This window comes from Pleurodeles waltl, unplaced genomic scaffold, assembly GCF_031143425.1.
Source record: "Pleurodeles waltl isolate 20211129_DDA unplaced genomic scaffold, aPleWal1.hap1.20221129 scaffold_72, whole genome shotgun sequence".
In the NCBI taxonomy this organism is placed as follows: domain Eukaryota; kingdom Metazoa; phylum Chordata; class Amphibia; order Caudata; family Salamandridae; genus Pleurodeles; species Pleurodeles waltl.
In genome coordinates, this window is record NW_027150393.1 from 2,092,370 (window position 1) to 2,114,318 (window position 21,949).

General features: G+C 48.7%; 9 non-coding genes across 9 annotated transcripts; all 9 read right to left on the reverse strand.

The window, feature by feature from the left end:
• Positions 1-2,014: 2,014 nt before the first annotated feature.
• TRNAL-CAA (transfer RNA leucine (anticodon CAA)) lies at positions 2,015-2,126 on the reverse strand. The gene is made up of 2 exons: positions 2,089-2,126; positions 2,015-2,060 (listed from the first exon to the last, which is right to left on the reverse strand). It is a non-coding gene; the product is annotated as a tRNA-Leu (tRNA).
• Positions 2,127-2,894: 768 nt separating this feature from the next.
• Positions 2,895-2,966, reverse strand: TRNAP-AGG (transfer RNA proline (anticodon AGG)). Its single transcript has one exon. It is a non-coding gene; the product is annotated as a tRNA-Pro (tRNA).
• Positions 2,967-5,598: 2,632 nt separating this feature from the next.
• Positions 5,599-5,710, reverse strand: TRNAL-CAA (transfer RNA leucine (anticodon CAA)). The gene is made up of 2 exons: positions 5,673-5,710; positions 5,599-5,644 (listed from the first exon to the last, which is right to left on the reverse strand). It is a non-coding gene; the product is annotated as a tRNA-Leu (tRNA).
• A 768-nt stretch (positions 5,711-6,478) lies between these two features.
• TRNAP-AGG (transfer RNA proline (anticodon AGG)) lies at positions 6,479-6,550 on the reverse strand. The gene has a single exon. It is a non-coding gene; the product is annotated as a tRNA-Pro (tRNA).
• Positions 6,551-9,182: 2,632 nt separating this feature from the next.
• TRNAL-CAA (transfer RNA leucine (anticodon CAA)) lies at positions 9,183-9,294 on the reverse strand. The gene is made up of 2 exons: positions 9,257-9,294; positions 9,183-9,228 (listed from the first exon to the last, which is right to left on the reverse strand). It is a non-coding gene; the product is annotated as a tRNA-Leu (tRNA).
• Positions 9,295-10,062: 768 nt separating this feature from the next.
• TRNAP-AGG (transfer RNA proline (anticodon AGG)) lies at positions 10,063-10,134 on the reverse strand. The gene has a single exon. It is a non-coding gene; the product is annotated as a tRNA-Pro (tRNA).
• A 2,631-nt stretch (positions 10,135-12,765) lies between these two features.
• TRNAL-CAA (transfer RNA leucine (anticodon CAA)) lies at positions 12,766-12,877 on the reverse strand. Its single transcript has 2 exons — positions 12,840-12,877; positions 12,766-12,811 (listed from the first exon to the last, which is right to left on the reverse strand). It is a non-coding gene; the product is annotated as a tRNA-Leu (tRNA).
• A 3,471-nt stretch (positions 12,878-16,348) lies between these two features.
• TRNAL-CAA (transfer RNA leucine (anticodon CAA)) lies at positions 16,349-16,460 on the reverse strand. The gene is made up of 2 exons: positions 16,423-16,460; positions 16,349-16,394 (listed from the first exon to the last, which is right to left on the reverse strand). It is a non-coding gene; the product is annotated as a tRNA-Leu (tRNA).
• A 3,471-nt stretch (positions 16,461-19,931) lies between these two features.
• Positions 19,932-20,043, reverse strand: TRNAL-CAA (transfer RNA leucine (anticodon CAA)). The gene is made up of 2 exons: positions 20,006-20,043; positions 19,932-19,977 (listed from the first exon to the last, which is right to left on the reverse strand). It is a non-coding gene; the product is annotated as a tRNA-Leu (tRNA).
• Between the last annotated feature and the right edge of the window lie 1,906 nt (positions 20,044-21,949).

Sequence of the window (21,949 nt, forward strand, 5' to 3'; positions counted from 1 at the left end):
AATGCTATGGTGTTGCTGTGGCACACTCCCAACAACACCCATTGCACGCCCCTTCCAGGGAACGCGCTGTGTGCTAAGGGGCCGTATTTACAAGGTGGTGTTAAGCCACAAAAAGTGGCTGAACGCCATCTTGTAAATACCGCGCAGTGCATAGTGCCACCGGAGGCGTCACTAAAAGTGATGCTCCGGTGGCGATAGGGCCTTGTAAGTCTGGCACTTTATTTGCTCAAGGTGTGTGTTCTTGGTGAGGGCAGGAAAGCTATTTTCGCTCTCGTACCTTCCTTCCTTGGCTGGCTTGAATGCTGTAGGCTCAGGCTTCATTGCAAAGGTCAAACAGTGAGCAACTGACTGCCGTAAGCTGGCGCAACTCCTCTTGGTGAGCTGTGACAGATGCCCCAGGAGCGTAGTACCTCACGATGGTGAGGGATAGACACAGTCTCTTTTATCTCAGCTTGCCTGTCAGGTGAGGCAGGAAATGCAAATACTGTGAAAAAGCCCAGCGACTCGAACCAGGGACCTTTCGCATGTGAGGTGCGCATGATAACCACTACACTACACAAGCAGACACACTTGCCGGCTTGCTTCATGTGGCTATGCATTGTACTGGAACCACCACACTATGGAAACAGACACACCTGCTTGCTTTATGTGGCTATGCATTGGACTGGGATGCAAGGATGAGGGCCAATGTTCATGACGCTCAAAGCTGAGCCTTCCGGAACACAATCTCTTCCCTTGGAAGAAAGGAACTGGGATCACTTTCATTCCAAGAGGTGATTTCAGAACTGGACCCGAAATTACCATGGAGAAGCACTGTGCATTTAATGTTCCTACGAGCACTGCTGCTCCAGCACAGAAAAGCAGTTGCAAAGAAATCTCGCATACCTTCATGATGCTGAACCGTCTCGACGCCAGTATAAAGCATGTATTGCATTGCAACATGACATCTTACAAGAGTGAAAAGCAGAAATACTCCTGTTTAAAACACAGACTGAACCTATAAAGGTAGGGGTTTGTCTGGGATTTGAACCGAGGTCCTCTCACACCCGAAGCGAGAATCATACCCCTATACCAACTAGACTGCCGCTGCATAGTCATTTGAAACATCTTCTGAAGCGTCTTTCAGAAAAGCAGGGCCATTTGGAGGCTCTCTCTCTCTAAGCGTGCCATAGCAATAGATGTTTTCTGTCAAGGATTTTTTGTTTGTCTCTAGCAAGGCAAGAGGTAGTCAAAATGCCCTGTGCCAGTGAGCTGAACTAGGGGACTGATGTGAAAAGCAGACCCTTTCTGGTAGTTGTAACCCGCTGCTAGTCATGGACCCTTGCACCTTAGATTTCCCAACCAGAAGCACTGAAGGGCCTGCTAGCTCTTGAGCCAGAGGAGCATGCCTCTTGGATTCAAGCACACTTGCTCGGTCAGCGCTCGATCAGGCTCGATCAGGCGAGATTTATATTAGTGGCTCATAGGCCTGAAACACTCACCTGGGAGACGCAGGGTGGCTGATTTCCCGGAATGGCCCTTGATGGGGAAATCACCTCCTTTCCCCCGCCTCATTTCAGAATTGTGTGCTAGTCGCAAGACAGTGTTCAGGGGTTCATGGGTACTGCCTACTCCCAGCTGCCTCTCTGTCTTCTTCATGTAAATTGCAAGTCACGAGGAGGCACCATTGCCAATATGCTCCGCCCACCTAACCAAGAAACCTAGTTTGAGCTTGTCTGCCTGTGTTGTTGCAGGGGCAGAGTCTTCTTTGCCCAAAAGGTGGCAGGAGAGCCTCACTTCAAACGATAGAATCAACTGCTTAAGTAGAAACCAGCATGGTAGTTACTGTCATAAAGTGCAGCTCTAACAGAAGGTGTGCCTGAGACGCCCCTTCCAGTAATACACAGAATTTTGATTGAGGGCCCAGCCGATGGGTTGGTGGATTTCTCCTCACATGCCACAGCAGCTTCCAAAGATAGTGGTGTGAGGAGCTGGCTCTGCAAGCAGAGCAAGATTTAAGGGAAGAAAATACACCTGTCAGAAGTGGGATTTGAACCCACGCCTCCATGAAGAGACCAGAAGGCTCAGCTTCACTGAAGATCAAGCTCTCTTGAGTCTGGCGCCTTAGACCACTCGGCCATCCTGACAGCCAAAACAGTGTGCAGGTCGGACTCTTCAGTCTGCACTTGTTGATTTTGCCGCTTGCAATGTTCCTATCAAAGTCACAGCTTTAAAGGCCCCACAATATAACATGGCCAAGAAAAAAAAAAAAAAACAGAACAAGAAACAATGCACATGCACGACCACCGAGGGATGCAGATAACTTTTTAGCGTCCTGCAATAGTAAAGCACGTTTTACACAGGTCACAAGTTTTTAAAGGTCATTTCTGTCTAAGTGTGCATTGAGAGAGACTGAGGTTTTAGGGAGCAAACACAAAAGCTGCTGCTGCCAAGTGTTTCTGCCCGGTCTCAAACCGGGGACTTTTCGCGTGTGAGGCGAACGTGATAACCACTACACTACAGAAACAAGCTTGCTGATTTGACTGAAGGAGCACAGTTCCCCTCATATGTTTGCACGATTTCCTCTATACTTTATCAGCAGTTGCTCGGAATGCGAGGGGTAAGTGTGAAAATTGCAGCGGTGTCGGCCAGCATGCATACACTCAGACGTCCTGAAAAATCCCATAGCTGCGGGCAGAGACAGACAAATATCTGATGCCTAAATGCCAGGAAGGAGAGCCTGTGAAATCATCACACAGGGCGCACTGAGAGCAAGCAGGAAGGAAGCCAAGGCATTGTAATCCATTTTTCGCCTGAGGCAAAAAATATGTTTTGCGCAACAATGCTTCGAGTAAAATGAGAAATGTTGAGGGGTTGTGTATTTTGAGCAGGATTTGATTGTTTTCCGCTAAAATGGGCTCGTCCGGGATTTGAACCCGGGACCTCTCGCACCCTAAGCGAGAATCATACCCCTAGACCAACGAGCCTGGGCACAGAAATGCAACGGCTCCGACCCTGCTCGGAGGATTGGTGACAGAGAGTGGGAGACTACATCCCAAAGCAAGAAACTGCACATGGTGCTCTCTTTTGCAGTACGACTAGAGTCATTTGCATGGTCTTCATCGAACATGACATAAAAAGCCTCTATCCTTTAGACATTTTGGCCCAGATTTACAAGAAAATGACTAAGCGCGACGCTGTGCCAAATTTGCAAGCCCCACGTGCCGTCATTTTCAAAATGCAGGAAAGCGCCGTATTTAGTAGAATACAGCGCACCCCTGTGCTTCCCCCTGCGCCAGCTCTAAATTAGCTGCTGAGCGCCAACGCAGCCGTTCTTGCACCATGGTACAAGGATGACTGCGTTGAGGGGGAAATTGTTTTTGTGCAGGAAGGGAAACCTTCCTGCCCCAAAAAAAAATCTTCAATGGTGATTTGCTCTTACTTCTATGTGTGCTGCAGAATGCATCACACATAGAAAGAGCAAAAACAAGGAGAAATGAAAACATTTCTCCTCAGTGCGCCACTCTAACGACACCCCTGGGATGGCGTTGGATTTTGGCGCTGACGCAGATTTACGCCAACTCCTAAATCTGGAGCAGCATCAAAATGCTATGGTGTTGCTGTGGCACACTCCCAACAACACCCATTGCACGCCCCTTCCAGGGAACGCGCTGCGTGCTAAGGGGCCGTATTTACAAGGTGGTGTTAAGCCACAAAAAGTGGCTGAACGCCATCTTGTAAATACCGCGCAGTGCATAGTGCCACCGGAGGCGTCACTAAAAGTGATGCTCCGGTGGCGATAGGGCCTTGTAAGTCTGGCACTTTATTTGCTCAAGGTGTGTGTTCTTGGTGAGGGCAGGAAAGATATTTTCGCTCTCGTACCTTCCTTCCTTGGCTGGCTTGAATGCTGTAGGCTCAGGCTTCATTGCAAAGGTCAAACAGTGAGCAACTGACTGCCGTAAGCTGGCGCAACTCCTCTTGGTGAGCTGTGACAGATGCCCCAGGAGCGTAGTACCTCACGATGGTGAGGGATAGACACAGTCTCTTTTATCTCAGCTTGCCTGTCAGGTGAGGCAGGAAATGCAAATACTGTGAAAAAGCCCAGCGACTCGAACCAGGGACCTTTCGCATGTGAGGTGCGCATGATAACCACTACACTACACAAGCAGACACACTTGCCGGCTTGCTTCATGTGGCTATGCATTGTACTGGAACCACCACACTATGGAAACAGACACACCTGCTTGCTTTATGTGGCTATGCATTGGACTGGGATGCAAGGATGAGGGCCAATGTTCATGACGCTCAAAGCTGAGCCTTCCGGAACACAATCTCTTCCCTTGGAAGAAAGGAACTGGGATCACTTTCATTCCAAGAGGTGATTTCAGAACTGGACCCGAAATTACCATGGAGAAGCACTGTGCTTTTAATGTTCCTACGAGCACTGCTGCTCCAGCACAGAAAAGCAGTTGCAAAGAAATCTCGCATACCTTCATGATGCTGAACCGTCTCGACGCCAGTATAAAGCATGTATTGCATTGCAACATGACATCTTACAAGAGTGAAAAGCAGAAATACTCCTGTTTAAAACACAGACTGAACCTATAAAGGTAGGGGTTTGTCTGGGATTTGAACCGAGGTCCTCTCACACCCAAAGCGAGAATCATACCCCTATACCAACTAGACTGCCGCTGCATAGTCATTTGAAACATCTTCTGAAGCGTCTTTCAGAAAAGCAGGGCCATTTGGAGGCTCTCTCTCTCTAAGCGTGCCATAGCAATTGATGTTTTCTGTCAAGGATTTTTTGTTTGTCTCTAGCAAGGCAAGAGGTAGTCAAAATGCCCTGTGCCAGTGAGCTGAACTAGGGGACTGATGTGAAAAGCAGACCCTTTCTGGTAGTTGTAACCCGCTGCTAGTCATGGACCCTTGCACCTTAGATTTCCCAACCAGAAGCACTGAAGGGCCTGCTAGCTCTTGAGCCAGAGGAGCATGCCTCTTGGATTCAAGCACACTTGCTCGGTCAGCGCTCGATCAAGCTCGATCAGGCGAGATTTATATTAGTGGCTCATAGGCCTGAAACACTCACCTGGGAGACGCAGGGTGGCTGATTTCCCGGAATGGCCCTTGATGGGGAAATCACCTCCTTTCCCCCGCCTCATTTCAGAATTGTGTGCTAGTCGCAAGACAGTGTTCAGGGGTTCATGGGTACTGCCTACTCCCAGCTGCCTCTCTGTCTTCTTCATGTAAATTGCAAGTCACGAGGAGGCACCATTGCCAATATGCTCCGCCCACCTAACCAAGAAACCTAGTTTGAGCTTGTCTGCCTGTGTTGTTGCAGGGGCAGAGTCTTCTTTGCCCAAAAGGTGGCAGGAGAGCCTCACTTCAAACGATAGAATCAACTGCTTAAGTAGAAACCAGCATGGTAGTTACTGTCATAAAGTGCAGCTCTAACAGAAGGTGTGCCTGAGACGCCCCTTCCAGTAATACACAGAATTTTGATTGAGGGCCCAGCCGATGGGTTGGTGGATTTCTCCTCACATGCCACAGCAGCTTCCAAAGATAGTGGTCTGAGGAGCTGGCTCTGCAAGCAGAGCAAGATTTAAGGGAAGAAAATACACCTGTCAGAAGTGGGATTTGAACCCACGCCTCCATGAAGAGACCAGAAGGCTCAGCTTCACTGAAGATCAAGCTCTCTTGAGTCTGGCGCCTTAGACCACTCGGCCATCCTGACAGCCAAAACAGTGTGCAGGTCGGACTCTTCAGTCTGCACTTGTTGATTTTGCCGCTTGCAATGTTCCTATCAAAGTCACAGCTTTAAAGGCCCCACAATATAACATGGCCAAGAAAAAAAAAATAAAACAGAACAAGAAACAATGCACATGCACGACCACCGAGGGATGCAGATAACTTTTTAGCGTCCTGCAATAGTAAAGCACGTTTTACACAGGTCACAAGTTTTTAAAGGTCATTTCTGTCTAAGTGTGCATTGAGAGAGACTGAGGTTTTAGGGAGCAAACACAAAAGCTGCTGCTGCCAAGTGTTTCTGCCCGGTCTCAAACCGGGGACTTTTCGCGTGTGAGGCGAACGTGATAACCACTACACTACAGAAACAAGCTTGCTGATTTGACTGAAGGAGCACAGTTCCCCTCATATGTTTGCACGATTTCCTCTATACTTTATCAGCAGTTGCTCGGAATGCGAGGGGTAAGTGTGAAAATTGCAGCGGTGTCGGCCAGCATGCATACACTCAGACGTCCTGAAAAATCCCATAGCTGCGGGCAGAGACAGACAAATATCTGATGCCTAAATGCCAGGAAGGAGAGCCTGTGAAATCATCACACAGGGCGCACTGAGAGCAAGCAGGAAGGAAGCCAAGGCATTGTAATCCATTTTTCGCCTGAGGCAAAAAATATGTTTTGCGCAACAATGCTTCGAGTAAAATGAGAAATGTTGAGGGGTTGTGTATTTTGAGCAGGATTTGATTGTTTTCCGCTAAAATGGGCTCGTCCGGGATTTGAACCCGGGACCTCTCGCACCCTAAGCGAGAATCATACCCCTAGACCAACGAGCCTGGGCACAGAAATGCAACGGCTCCGACCCTGCTCGGAGGATTGGTGACAGAGAGTGGGAGACTACATCCCAAAGCAAGAAACTGCACATGGTGCTCTCTTTTGCAGTACGACTAGAGTCATTTGCATGGTCTTCATCGAACATGACATAAAAAGCCTCTATCCTTTAGACATTTTGGCCCAGATTTACAAGAAAATGACTAAGCGCGACGCTGTGCCAAATTTGCAAGCCCCACGTGCCGTCATTTTCAAAATGCAGGAAAGCGCCGTATTTAGTAGAATACAGCGCACCCCTGTGCTTCCCCCTGCGCCAGCTCTAAATTAGCTGCTGAGCGCCAACGCAGCCGTTCTTGTACCATGGTACAAGGATGACTGCGTTGAGGGGGAAATTGTTTTTGTGCAGGAAGGGAAACCTTCCTGCCCCAAAAAAAAATCTTCAATGGTGATTTGCTCTTACTTCTATGTGTGCTGCAGAATGCATCACAGATAGAAAGAGCAAAAACAAGGAGAAATGAAAACATTTCTCCTCAGTGCGCCACTCTAACGACACCCCTGGGATGGCGTTGGATTTTGGCGCTGACGCAGATTTACGCCAACTCCTAAATCTGGAGCAGCATCAAAATGCTATGGTGTTGCTGTGGCACACTCCCAACAACACCCATTGCACGCCCCTTCCAGGGAACGCGCTGCGTGCTAAGGGGCCGTATTTACAAGGTGGTGTTAAGCCACAAAAAGTGGCTGAACGCCATCTTGTAAATACCGCGCAGTGCATAGTGCCACCGGAGGCGTCACTAAAAGTGATGCTCCGGTGGCGATAGGGCCTTGTAAGTCTGGCACTTTATTTGCTCAAGGTGTGTGTTCTTGGTGAGGGCAGGAAAGCTATTTTCGCTCTCGTACCTTCCTTCCTTGGCTGGCTTGAATGCTGTAGGCTCAGGCTTCATTGCAAAGGTCAAACAGTGAGCAACTGACTGCCGTAAGCTGGCGCAACTCCTCTTGGTGAGCTGTGACAGATGCCCCAGGAGCGTAGTACCTCACGATGGTGAGGGATAGACACAGTCTCTTTTATCTCAGCTTGCCTGTCAGGTGAGGCAGGAAATGCAAATACTGTGAAAAAGCCCAGCGACTTGAACCAGGGACCTTTCGCATGTGAGGTGCGCATGATAACCACTACACTACACAAGCAGACACACTTGCCGGCTTGCTTCATGTGGCTATGCATTGTACTGGAACCACCACACTATGGAAACAGACACACCTGCTTGCTTTATGTGGCTATGCATTGGACTGGGATGCAAGGATGAGGGCCAATGTTCATGACGCTCAAAGCTGAGCCTTCCGGAACACAATCTCTTCCCTTGGAAGAAAGGAACTGGGATCACTTTCATTCCAAGAGGTGATTTCAGAACTGGACCCGAAATTACCATGGAGAAGCACTGTGCATTTAATGTTCCTACGAGCACTGCTGCTCCAGCACAGAAAAGCAGTTGCAAAGAAATCTCGCATACCTTCATGATGCTGAACCGTCTCGACGCCAGTATAAAGCATGTATTGCATTGCAACATGACATCTTACAAGAGTGAAAAGCAGAAATACTCCTGTTTAAAACACAGACTGAACCTCTAAAGGTAGGGGTTTGTCTGGGATTTGAACCGAGGTCCTCTCACACCCGAAGCGAGAATCATACCCCTATACCAACTAGACTGCCGCTGCATAGTCATTTGAAACATCTTCTGAAGCGTCTTTCAGAAAAGCAGGGCCATTTGGAGGCTCTCTCTCTCTAAGCGTGCCATAGCAATTGATGTTTTCTGTCAAGGATTTTTTGTTTGTCTCTAGCAAGGCAAGAGGTAGTAAAAATGCCCTGTGCCAGTGAGCTGAACTAGGGGACTGATGTGAAAAGCAGACCCTTTCTGGTAGTTGTAACCCGCTGCTAGTCATGGACCCTTGCACCTTAGATTTCCCAACCAGAAGCACTGAAGGGCCTGCTAGCTCTTGAGCCAGAGGAGCATGCCTCTTGGATTCAAGCACACTTGCTCGGTCAGCGCTCGATCAGGCTCGATCAGGCGAGATTTATATTAGTGGCTCATAGGCCTGAAACACTCACCTGGGAGACGCAGGGTGGCTGATTTCCCGGAATGGCCCTTGATGGGGAAATCACCTCCTTTCCCCCGCCTCATTTCAGAATTGTGTGCTAGTCGCAAGACAGTGTTCAGGGGTTCATGGGTACTGCCTACTCCCAGCTGCCTCTCTGTCTTCTTCATGTAAATTGCAAGTCACGAGGAGGCACCATTGCCAATATGCTCCGCCCACCTAACCAAGAAACCTAGTTTGAGCTTGTCTGCCTGTGTTGTTGCAGGGGCAGAGTCTTCTTTGCCCAAAAGGTGGCAGGAGAGCCTCACTTCAAACGATAGAATCAACTGCTTAAGTAGAAACCAGCATGGTAGTTACTGTCATAAAGTGCAGCTCTAACAGAAGGTGTGCCTGAGACGCCCCTTCCAGTAATACACAGAATTTTGATTGAGGGCCCAGCCGATGGGTTGGTGGATTTCTCCTCACATGCCACAGCAGCTTCCAAAGATAGTGGTGTGAGGAGCTGGCTCTGCAAGCAGAGCAAGATTTAAGGGAAGAAAATACACCTGTCAGAAGTGGGATTTGAACCCACGCCTCCATGAAGAGACCAGAAGGCTCAGCTTCACTGAAGATCAAGCTCTCTTGAGTCTGGCGCCTTAGACCACTCGGCCATCCTGACAGCCAAAACAGTGTGCAGGTCGGACTCTTCAGTCTGCACTTGTTGATTTTGCCGCTTGCAATGTTCCTATCAAAGTCACAGCTTTAAAGGCCCCACAATATAACATGGCCAAGAAAAAAAAAAAAAAACAGAACAAGAAACAATGCACATGCACGACCACCGAGGGATGCAGATAACTTTTTAGCGTCCTGCAATAGTAAAGCACGTTTTACACAGGTCACAAGTTTTTAAAGGTCATTTCTGTCTAAGTGTGCATTGAGAGAGACTGAGGTTTTAGGGAGCAAACACAAAAGCTGCTGCTGCCAAGTGTTTCTGCCCGGTCTCAAACCTGGGACTTTTCGCGTGTGAGGCGAACGTGATAACCACTACACTACAGAAACAAGCTTGCTGATTTGACTGAAGGAGCACAGTTCCCCTCATATGTTTGCACGATTTCCTCTATACTTTATCAGCAGTTGCTCGGAATGCGAGGGGTAAGTGTGAAAATTGCAGCGGTGTCGGCCAGCATGCATACACTCAGACGTCCTGAAAAATCCCATAGCTGCGGGCAGAGACAGACAAATATCTGATGCCTAAATGCCAGGAAGGAGAGCCTGTGAAATCATCACACAGGGCGCACTGAGAGCAAGCAGGAAGGAAGCCAAGGCATTGTAATCCATTTTTCGCCTGAGGCAAAAAATATGTTTTGCGCAACAATGCTTCGAGTAAAATGAGAAATGTTGAGGGGTTGTGTATTTTGAGCAGGATTTGATTGTTTTCCGCTAAAATGGGCTCGTCCGGGATTTGAACCCGGGACCTCTCGCACCCTAAGCGAGAATCATACCCCTAGACCAACGAGCCTGGGCACAGAAATGCAACGGCTCCGACCCTGCTCGGAGGATTGGTGACAGAGAGTGGGAGACTACATCCCAAAGCAAGAAACTGCACATGGTGCTCTCTTTTGCAGTACGACTAGAGTCATTTGCATGGTCTTCATCGAACATGACATAAAAAGCCTCTATCCTTTAGACATTTTGGCCCAGATTTACAAGAAAATGACTAAGCGCGACGCTGTGCCAAATTTGCAAGCCCCACGTGCCGTCATTTTCAAAATGCAGGAAAGCGCCGTATTTAGTAGAATACAGCGCACCCCTGTGCTTCCCCCTGCGCCAGCTCTAAATTAGCTGCTGAGCGCCAACGCAGCCGTTCTTGCACCATGGTACAAGGATGACTGCGTTGAGGGGGAAATTGTTTTTGTGCAGGAAGGGACACCTTCCTGCCCAAAAAAAAAATCTTCAATGGTGATTTGCTCTTACTTCTATGTGTGCTGCAGAATGCATCACACATAGCAAGAGCAAAAACAAGGAGAAATGAAAACATTTCTCCTCAGTGCGCCACTCTAACGACACCCCTGGGATGGCGTTGGATTTTGGCGCTGACGCAGATTTACGCCAACTCCTAAATCTGGAGCAGCATCAAAATGCTATGGTGTTGCTGTGGCACACTCCCAACAACACCCATTGCACGCCCCTTCCAGGGAACGCGCTGCGTGCTAAGGGGCCGTATTTACAAGGTGGTGTTAAGCCACAAAAAGTGGCTGAACGCCATCTTGTAAATACCGCGCAGTGCATAGTGCCACCGGGGCGTCACTAAAAGTGATGCTCCGGTGGCGATAGGGCCTTGTAAGTCTGGCACTTTATTTGCTCAAGGTGTGTGTTCTTGGTGAGGGCAGGAAAGCTATTTTCGCTCTCGTACCTTCCTTCCTTGGCTGGCTTGAATGCTGTAGGCTCAGGCTTCATTGCAAAGGTCAAACAGTGAGCAACTGACTGCCGTAAGCTGGCGCAACTCCTCTTGGTGAGCTGTGACAGATGCCCCAGGAGCGTAGTACCTCACGATGGTGAGGGATAGACACAGTCTCTTTTATCTCAGCTTGCCTGTCAGGTGAGGCAGGAAATGCAAATACTGTGAAAAAGCCCAGCGACTCGAACCAGGGACCTTTCGCATGTGAGGTGCGCATGATAACCACTACACTACACAAGCAGACACACTTGCCGGCTTGCTTCATGTGGCTATGCATTGTACTGGAACCACCACACTATGGAAACAGACACACCTGCTTGCTTTATGTGGCTATGCATTGGACTGGGATGCAAGGATGAGGGCCAATGTTCATGACGCTCAAAGCTGAGCCTTCCGGAACACAATCTCTTCCCTTGGAAGAAAGGAACTGGGATCACTTTCATTCCAAGAGGTGATTTCAGAACTGGACCCGAAATTACCATGGAGAAGCACTGTGCATTTAATGTTCCTACGAGCACTGCTGCTCCAGCACAGAAAAGCAGTTGCAAAGAAATCTCGCATACCTTCATGATGCTGAACCATCTCGACGCCAGTATAAAGCATGTATTGCATTGCAACATGACATCTTACAAGAGTGAAAAGCAGAAATACTCCTGTTTAAAACACAGACTGAACCTCTAAAGGTAGGGGTTTGTCTGGGATTTGAACCGAGGTCCTCTCACACCCGAAGCGAGAATCATACCCCTATACCAACTAGACTGCCGCTGCATAGTCATTTGAAACATCTTCTGAAGCGTCTTTCAGAAAAGCAGGGCCATTTGGAGGCTCTCTCTCTCTAAGCGTGCCATAGCAATTGATGTTTTCTGTCAAGGATTTTTTGTTTGTCTCTAGCAAGGCAAGAGGTAGTCAAAATGCCCTGTGCCAGTGAGCTGAACTAGGGGACTGATGTGAAAAGCAGACCCTTTCTGGTAGTTGTAACCCGCTGCTAGTCATGGACCCTTGCACCTTAGATTTCCCAACCAGAAGCACTGAAGGGCCTGCTAGCTCTTGAGCCAGAGGAGCATGCCTCTTGGATTCAAGCACACTTGCTCGGTCAGCGCTCGATCAAGCTCGATCAGGCGAGATTTATATTAGTGGCTCATAGGCCTGAAACACTCACCTGGGAGACGCAGGGTGGCTGATTTCCCGGAATGGCCCTTGATGGGGAAATCACCTCCTTTCCCCCGCCTCATTTCAGAATTGTGTGCTAGTCGCAAGACAGTGTTCAGGGGTTCATGGGTACTGCCTACTCCCAGCTGCCTCTCTGTCTTCTTCATGTAAATTGCAAGTCACGAGGAGGCACCATTGCCAATATGCTCCGCCCACCTAACCAAGAAACCTAGTTTGAGCTTGTCTGCCTGTGTTGTTGCAGGGGCAGAGTCTTCTTTGCCCAAAAGGTGGCAGGAGAGCCTCACTTCAAACGATAGAATCAACTGCTTAAGTAGAAACCAGCATGGTAGTTACTGTCATAAAGTGCAGCTCTAACAGAAGGTGTGCCTGAGACGCCCCTTCCAGTAATACACAGAATTTTGATTGAGGGCCCAGCCGATGGGTTGGTGGATTTCTCCTCACATGCCACAGCAGCTTCCAAAGATAGTGGTCTGAGGAGCTGGCTCTGCAAGCAGAGCAAGATTTAAGGGAAGAAAATACACCTGTCAGAAGTGGGATTTGAACCCACGCCTCCATGAAGAGACCAGAAGGCTCAGCTTCACTGAAGATCAAGCTCTCTTGAGTCTGGCGCCTTAGACCACTCGGCCATCCTGACAGCCAAAACAGTGTGCAGGTCGGACTCTTCAGTCTGCACTTGTTGATTTTGCCGCTTGCAATGTTCCTATCAAAGTCACAGCTTTAAAGGCCCCACAATATAACATGGCCAAGAAAAAAAAAAAAAAACAGAACAAGAAACAATGCACATGCACGACCACCGAGGGATGCAGATAACTTTTTAGCGTCCTGCAATAGTAAAGCACGTTTTACACAGGTCACAAGTTTTTAAAGGTCATTTCTGTCTAAGTGTGCATTGAGAGAGACTGAGGTTTTAGGGAGCAAACACAAAAGCTGCTGCTGCCAAGTGTTTCTGCCCGGTCTCAAACCAGGGACTTTTCGCGTGTGAGGCGAACGTGATAACCACTACACTACAGAAACAAGCTTGCTGATTTGACTGAAGGAGCACAGTTCCCCTCATATGTTTGCACGATTTCCTCTATACTTTATCAGCAGTTGCTCGGAATGCGAGGGGTAAGTGTGAAAATTGCAGCGGTGTCGGCCAGCATGCATACACTCAGACGTCCTGAAAAATCCCATAGCTGCGGGCAGAGACAGACAAATATCTGATGCCTAAATGCCAGGAAGGAGAGCCTGTGAAATCATCACACAGGGCGCACTGAGAGCAAGCAGGAAGGAAGCCAAGGCATTGTAATCCATTTTTCGCCTGAGGCAAAAAATATGTTTTGCGCAACAATGCTTCGAGTAAAATGAGAAATGTTGAGGGGTTGTGTATTTTGAGCAGGATTTGATTGTTTTCCGCTAAAATGGGCTCGTCCGCGATTTGAACCCGGGACCTCTCGCACCCTAAGCGAGAATCATACCCCTAGACCAACGAGCCTGGGCACAGAAATGCAACGGCTCCGACCCTGCTCGGAGGATTGGTGACAGAGAGTGGGAGACTACATCCCAAAGCAAGAAACTGCACATGGTGCTCTCTTTTGCAGTACGACTAGAGTCATTTGCATGATCTTCATCGAACATGACATAAAAAGCCTCTATCCTTTAGACATTTTGGCCCAGATTTACAAGAAAATGACTAAGCGCGACGCTGTGCCAAATTTGCAAGCCCCACGTGCCGTCATTTTCAAAATGCAGGAAAGCGCCGTATTTAGTAGAATACAGCGCACCCCTGTGCTTCCCCCTGCGCCAGCTCTAAATTAGCTGCTGAGCGCCAACGCAGCCGTTCTTGCACCATGGTACAAGGATGACTGCGTTGAGGGGGAAATTGTTTTTGTGCAGGAAGGGACACCTTCCTGCCCAAAAAAAAAATCTTCAATGGTGATTTGCTCTTACTTCTATGTGTGCTGCAGAATGCATCACACATAGCAAGAGCAAAAACAAGGAGAAATGAAAACATTTCTCCTCAGTGCGCCACTCTAACGACACCCCTGGGATGGCGTTGGATTTTGGCGCTGACGCAGATTTACGCCAACTCCTAAATCTGGAGCAGCATCAAAATGCTATGGTGTTGCTGTGGCACACTCCCAACAACACCCATTGCACGCCCCTTCCAGGGAACGCGCTGCGTGCTAAGGGGCCGTATTTACAAGGTGGTGTTAAGCCACAAAAAGTGGCTGAACGCCATCTTGTAAATACCGCGCAGTGCATAGTGCCACCGGGGCGTCACTAAAAGTGATGCTCCGGTGGCGATAGGGCCTTGTAAGTCTGGCACTTTATTTGCTCAAGGTGTGTGTTCTTGGTGAGGGCAGGAAAGCTATTTTCGCTCTCGTACCTTCCTTCCTTGGCTGGCTTGAATGCTGTAGGCTCAGGCTTCATTGCAAAGGTCAAACAGTGAGCAACTGACTGCCGTAAGCTGGCGCAACTCCTCTTGGTGAGCTGTGACAGATGCCCCAGGAGCGTAGTACCTCACGATGGTGAGGGATAGACACAGTCTCTTTTATCTCAGCTTGCCTGTCAGGTGAGGCAGGAAATGCAAATACTGTGAAAAAGCCCAGCGACTCGAACCAGGGACCTTTCGCATGTGAGGTGCGCATGATAACCACTACACTACACAAGCAGACACACTTGCCGGCTTGCTTCATGTGGCTATGCATTGTACTGGAACCACCACACTATGGAAACAGACACACCTGCTTGCTTTATGTGGCTATGCATTGGACTGGGATGCAAGGATGAGGGCCAATGTTCATGACGCTCAAAGCTGAGCCTTCCGGAACACAATCTCTTCCCTTGGAAGAAAGGAACTGGGATCACTTTCATTCCAAGAGGTGATTTCAGAACTGGACCCGAAATTACCATGGAGAAGCACTGTGCATTTAATGTTCCTACGAGCACTGCTGCTCCAGCACAGAAAAGCAGTTGCAAAGAAATCTCGCATACCTTCATGATGCTGAACCGTCTCGACGCCAGTATAAAGCATGTATTGCATTGCAACATGACATCTTACAAGAGTGAAAAGCAGAAATACTCCTGTTTAAAACACAGACTGAACCTCTAAAGGTAGGGGTTTGTCTGGGATTTGAACCGAGGTCCTCTCACACCCGAAGCGAGAATCATACCCCTATACCAACTAGACTGCCGCTGCATAGTCATTTGAAACATCTTCTGAAGCGTCTTTCAGAAAAGCAGGGCCATTTGGAGGCTCTCTCTCTCTAAGCGTGCCATAGCAATTGATGTTTTCTGTCAAGGATTTTTTGTTTGTCTCTAGCAAGGCAAGAGGTAGTCAAAATGCCCTGTGCCAGTGAGCTGAACTAGGGGACTGATGTGAAAAGCAGACCCTTTCTGGTAGTTGTAACCCGCTGCTAGTCATGGACCCTTGCACCTTAGATTTCCCAACCAGAAGCACTGAAGGGCCTGCTAGCTCTTGAGCCAGAGGAGCATGCCTCTTGGATTCAAGCACACTTGCTCGGTCAGCGCTCGATCAGGCTCGATCAGGCGAGATTTATATTAGTGGCTCATAGGCCTGAAACACTCACCTGGGAGACGCAGGGTGGCTGATTTCCCGGAATGGCCCTTGATGGGGAAATCACCTCCTTTCCCCCGCCTCATTTCAGAATTGTGTGCTAGTCGCAAGACAGTGTTCAGGGGTTCATGGGTACTGCCTACTCCCAGCTGCCTCTCTGTCTTCTTCATGTAAATTGCAAGTCACGAGGAGGCACCATTGCCAATATGCTCCGCCCACCTAACCAAGAAACCTAGTTTGAGCTTGTCTGCCTGTGTTGTTGCAGGGGCAGAGTCTTCTTTGCCCAAAAGGTGGCAGGAGAGCCTCACTTCAAACGATAGAATCAACTGCTTAAGTAGAAACCAGCATGGTAGTTACTGTCATAAAGTGCAGCTCTAACAGAAGGTGTGCCTGAGACGCCCCTTCCAGTAATACACAGAATTTTGATTGAGGGCCCAGCCGATGGGTTGGTGGATTTCTCCTCACATGCCACAGCAGCTTCCAAAGATAGTGGTCTGAGGAGCTGGCTCTGCAAGCAGAGCAAGATTTAAGGGAAGAAAATACACCTGTCAGAAGTGGGATTTGAACCCACGCCTCCATGAAGAGACCAGAAGGCTCAGCTTCACTGAAGATCAAGCTCTCTTGAGTCTGGCGCCTTAGACCACTCGGCCATCCTGACAGCCAAAACAGTGTGCAGGTCGGACTCTTCAGTCTGCACTTGTTGATTTTGCCGCTTGCAATGTTCCTATCAAAGTCACAGCTTTAAAGGCCCCACAATATAACATGGCCAAGAAAAAAAAAAAAAAACAGAACAAGAAACAATGCACATGCACGACCACCGAGGGATGCAGATAACTTTTTAGCGTCCTGCAATAGTAAAGCACGTTTTACACAGGTCACAAGTTTTTAAAGGTCATTTCTGTCTAAGTGTGCATTGAGAGAGACTGAGGTTTTAGGGAGCAAACACAAAAGCTGCTGCTGCCAAGTGTTTCTGCCCGGTCTCAAACCGGGGACTTTTCGCGTGTGAGGCGAACGTGATAACCACTACACTACAGAAACAAGCTTGCTGATTTGACTGAAGGAGCACAGTTCCCCTCATATGTTTGCACGATTTCCTCTATACTTTATCAGCAGTTGCTCGGAATGCGAGGGGTAAGTGTGAAAATTGCAGCGGTGTCGGCCAGCATGCATACACTCAGACGTCCTGAAAAATCCCATAGCTGCGGGCAGAGACAGACAAATATCTGATGCCTAAATGCCAGAAAGGAGAGCCTGTGAAATCATCACACAGGGCGCACTGAGAGCAAGCAGGAAGGAAGCCAAGGCATTGTAATCCATTTTTCGCCTGAGGCAAAAAATATGTTTTGCGCAACAATGCTTCGAGTAAAATGAGAAATGTTGAGGGGTTGTGTATTTTGAGCAGGATTTGATTGTTTTCCGCTAAAATGGGCTCGTCCGCGATTTGAACCCGGGACCTCTCGCACCCTAAGCGAGAATCATACCCCTAGACCAACGAGCCTGGGCACAGAAATGCAACGGCTCCGACCCTGCTCGGAGGATTGGTGACAGAGAGTGGGAGACTACATCCCAAAGCAAGAAACTGCACATGGTGCTCTCTTTTGCAGTACGACTAGAGTCATTTGCATGGTCTTCATCGAACATGACATAAAAAGCCTCTATCCTTTAGACATTTTGGCCCAGATTTACAAGAAAATGACTAAGCGCGACGCTGTGCCAAATTTGCAAGCCCCACGTGCCGTCATTTTCAAAATGCAGGAAAGCGCCGTATTTAGTAGAATACAGCGCACCCCTGTGCTTCCCCCTGCGCCAGCTCTAAATTAGCTGCTGAGCGCCAACGCAGCCGTTCTTGCACCATGGTACAAGGATGACTGCGTTGAGGGGGAAATTGTTTTTGTGCAGGAAGGGACACCTTCCTGCCCAAAAAAAAAATCTTCAATGGTGATTTGCTCTTACTTCTATGTGTGCTGCAGAATGCATCACACATAGCAAGAGCAAAAACAAGGAGAAATGAAAACATTTCTCCTCAGTGCGCCACTCTAACGACACCCCTGGGATGGCGTTGGATTTTGGCGCTGACGCAGATTTACGCCAACTCCTAAATCTGGAGCAGCATCAAAATGCTATGGTGTTGCTGTGGCACACTCCCAACAACACCCATTGCACGCCCCTTCCAGGGAACGCGCTGCGTGCTAAGGGGCCGTATTTACAAGGTGGTGTTAAGCCACAAAAAGTGGCTGAACGCCATCTTGTAAATACCGCGCAGTGCATAGTGCCACCGGGGCGTCACTAAAAGTGATGCTCCGGTGGCGATAGGGCCTTGTAAGTCTGGCACTTTATTTGCTCAAGGTGTGTGTTCTTGGTGAGGGCAGGAAAGCTATTTTCGCTCTCGTACCTTCCTTCCTTGGCTGGCTTGAATGCTGTAGGCTCAGGCTTCATTGCAAAGGTCAAACAGTGAGCAACTGACTGCCGTAAGCTGGCGCAACTCCTCTTGGTGAGCTGTGACAGATGCCCCAGGAGCGTAGTACCTCACGATGGTGAGGGATAGACACAGTCTCTTTTATCTCAGCTTGCCTGTCAGGTGAGGCAGGAAATGCAAATACTGTGAAAAAGCCCAGCGACTCGAACCAGGGACCTTTCGCATGTGAGGTGCGCATGATAACCACTACACTACACAAGCAGACACACTTGCCGGCTTGCTTCATGTGGCTATGCATTGTACTGGAACCACCACACTATGGAAACAGACACACCTGCTTGCTTTATGTGGCTATGCATTGGACTGGGATGCAAGGATGAGGGCCAATGTTCATGACGCTCAAAGCTGAGCCTTCCGGAACACAATCTCTTCCCTTGGAAGAAAGGAACTGGGATCACTTTCATTCCAAGAGGTGATTTCAGAACTGGACCCGAAATTACCATGGAGAAGCACTGTGCATTTAATGTTCCTACGAGCACTGCTGCTCCAGCACAGAAAAGCAGTTGCAAAGAAATCTCGCATACCTTCATGATGCTGAACCGTCTCGACGCCAGTATAAAGCATGTATTGCATTGCAACATGACATCTTACAAGAGTGAAAAGCAGAAATACTCCTGTTTAAAACACAGACTGAACCTCTAAAGGTAGGGGTTTGTCTGGGATTTGAACCGAGGTCCTCTCACACCCGAAGCGAGAATCATACCCCTATACCAACTAGACTGCCGCTGCATAGTCATTTGAAACATCTTCTGAAGCGTCTTTCAGAAAAGCAGGGCCATTTGGAGGCTCTCTCTCTCTAAGCGTGCCATAGCAATTGATGTTTTCTGTCAAGGATTTTTTGTTTGTCTCTAGCAAGGCAAGAGGTAGTCAAAATGCCCTGTGCCAGTGAGCTGAACTAGGGGACTGATGTGAAAAGCAGACCCTTTCTGGTAGTTGTAACCCGCTGCTAGTCATGGACCCTTGCACCTTAGATTTCCCAACCAGAAGCACTGAAGGGCCTGCTAGCTCTTGAGCCAGAGGAGCATGCCTCTTGGATTCAAGCACACTTGCTCGGTCAGCGCTCGATCAGGCTCGATCAGGCGAGATTTATATTAGTGGCTCATAGGCCTGAAACACTCACCTGGGAGACGCAGGGTGGCTGATTTCCCGGAATGGCCCTTGATGGGGAAATCACCTCCTTTCCCCCGCCTCATTTCAGAATTGTGTGCTAGTCGCAAGACAGTGTTCAGGGGTTCATGGGTACTGCCTACTCCCAGCTGCCTCTCTGTCTTCTTCATGTAAATTGCAAGTCACGAGGAGGCACCATTGCCAATATGCTCCGCCCACCTAACCAAGAAACCTAGTTTGAGCTTGTCTGCCTGTGTTGTTGCAGGGGCAGAGTCTTCTTTGCCCAAAAGGTGGCAGGAGAGCCTCACTTCAAACGATAGAATCAACTGCTTAAGTAGAAACCAGCATGGTAGTTACTGTCATAAAGTGCAGCTCTAACAGAAGGTGTGCCTGAGACGCCCCTTCCAGTAATACACAGAATTTTGATTGAGGGCCCAGCCGATGGGTTGGTGGATTTCTCCTCACATGCCACAGCAGCTTCCAAAGATAGTGGTCTGAGGAGCTGGCTCTGCAAGCAGAGCAAGATTTAAGGGAAGAAAATACACCTGTCAGAAGTGGGATTTGAACCCACGCCTCCATGAAGAGACCAGAAGGCTCAGCTTCACTGAAGATCAAGCTCTCTTGAGTCTGGCGCCTTAGACCACTCGGCCATCCTGACAGCCAAAACAGTGTGCAGGTCGGACTCTTCAGTCTGCACTTGTTGATTTTGCCGCTTGCAATGTTCCTATCAAAGTCACAGCTTTAAAGGCCCCACAATATAACATGGCCAAGAAAAAAAAAAAAAAACAGAACAAGAAACAATGCACATGCACGACCACCGAGGGATGCAGATAACTTTTTAGCGTCCTGCAATAGTAAAGCACGTTTTACACAGGTCACAAGTTTTTAAAGGTCATTTCTGTCTAAGTGTGCATTGAGAGAGACTGAGGTTTTAGGGAGCAAACACAAAAGCTGCTGCTGCCAAGTGTTTCTGCCCGGTCTCAAACCGGGGACTTTTCGCGTGTGAGGCGAACGTGATAACCACTACACTACAGAAAGAAGCTTGCTGATTTGACTGAAGGAGCACAGTTCCCCTCATATGTTTGCACGATTTCCTCTATACTTTATCAGCAGTTGCTCGGAATGCGAGGGGTAAGTGTGAAAATTGCAGCGGTGTCGGCCAGCATGCATACACTCAGACGTCCTGAAAAATCCCATAGCTGCGGGCAGAGACAGACAAATATCTGATGCCTAAATGCCAGGAAGGAGAGCCTGTGAAATCATCACACAGGGCGCACTGAGAGCAAGCAGGAAGGAAGCCAAGGCATTGTAATCCATTTTTCGCCTGAGGCAAAAAATATGTTTTGCGCAACAATGCTTCGAGTAAAATGAGAAATGTTGAGGGGTTGTGTATTTTGAGCAGGATTTGATTGTTTTCCGCTAAAATGGGCTCGTCCGCGATTTGAACCCGGGACCTCTCGCACCCTAAGCGAGAATCATACCCCTAGACCAACGAGCCTGGGCACAGAAATGCAACGGCTCCGACCCTGCTCGGAGGATTGGTGACAGAGAGTGGGAGACTACATCCCAAAGCAAGAAACTGCACATGGTGCTCTCTTTTGCAGTACGACTAGAGTCATTTGCATGGTCTTCATCGAACATGACATAAAAAGCCTCTATCCTTTAGACATTTTGGCCCAGATTTACAAGAAAATGACTAAGCGCGACGCTGTGCCAAATTTGCAAGCCCCACGTGCCGTCATTTTCAAAATGCAGGAAAGCGCCGTATTTAGTAGAATACAGCGCACCCCTGTGCTTCCCCCTGCGCCAGCTCTAAATTAGCTGCTGAGCGCCAACGCAGCCGTTCTTGCACCATGGTACAAGGATGACTGCGTTGAGGGGGAAATTGTTTTTGTGCAGGAAGGGACACCTTCCTGCCCAAAAAAAAAATCTTCAATGGTGATTTGCTCTTACTTCTATGTGTGCTGCAGAATGCATCACACATAGCAAGAGCAAAAACAAGGAGAAATGAAAACATTTCTCCTCAGTGCGCCACTCTAACGACACCCCTGGGATGGGGTTGGATTTTGGCGCTGACGCAGATTTACGCCAACTCCTAAATCTGGAGCAGCATCAAAATGCTATGGTGTTGCTGTGGCACACTCCCAACAACACCCATTGCACGCCCCTTCCAGGGAACGCGCTGCGTGCTAAGGGGCCGTATTTACAAGGTGGTGTTAAGCCACAAAAAGTGGCTGAACGCCATCTTGTAAATACCGCGCAGTGCATAGTGCCACCGGGGCGTCACTAAAAGTGATGCTCCGGTGGCGATAGGGCCTTGTAAGTCTGGCACTTTATTTGCTCAAGGTGTGTGTTCTTGGTGAGGGCAGGAAAGCTATTTTCGCTCTCGTACCTTCCTTCCTTGGCTGGCTTGAATGCTGTAGGCTCAGGCTTCATTGCAAAGGTCAAACAGTGAGCAACTGACTGCTGTAAGCTGGCGCAACTCCTCTTGGTGAGCTGTGACAGATGCCCCAGGAGCGTAGTACCTCACGATGGTGAGGGATAGACACAGTCTCTTTTATCTC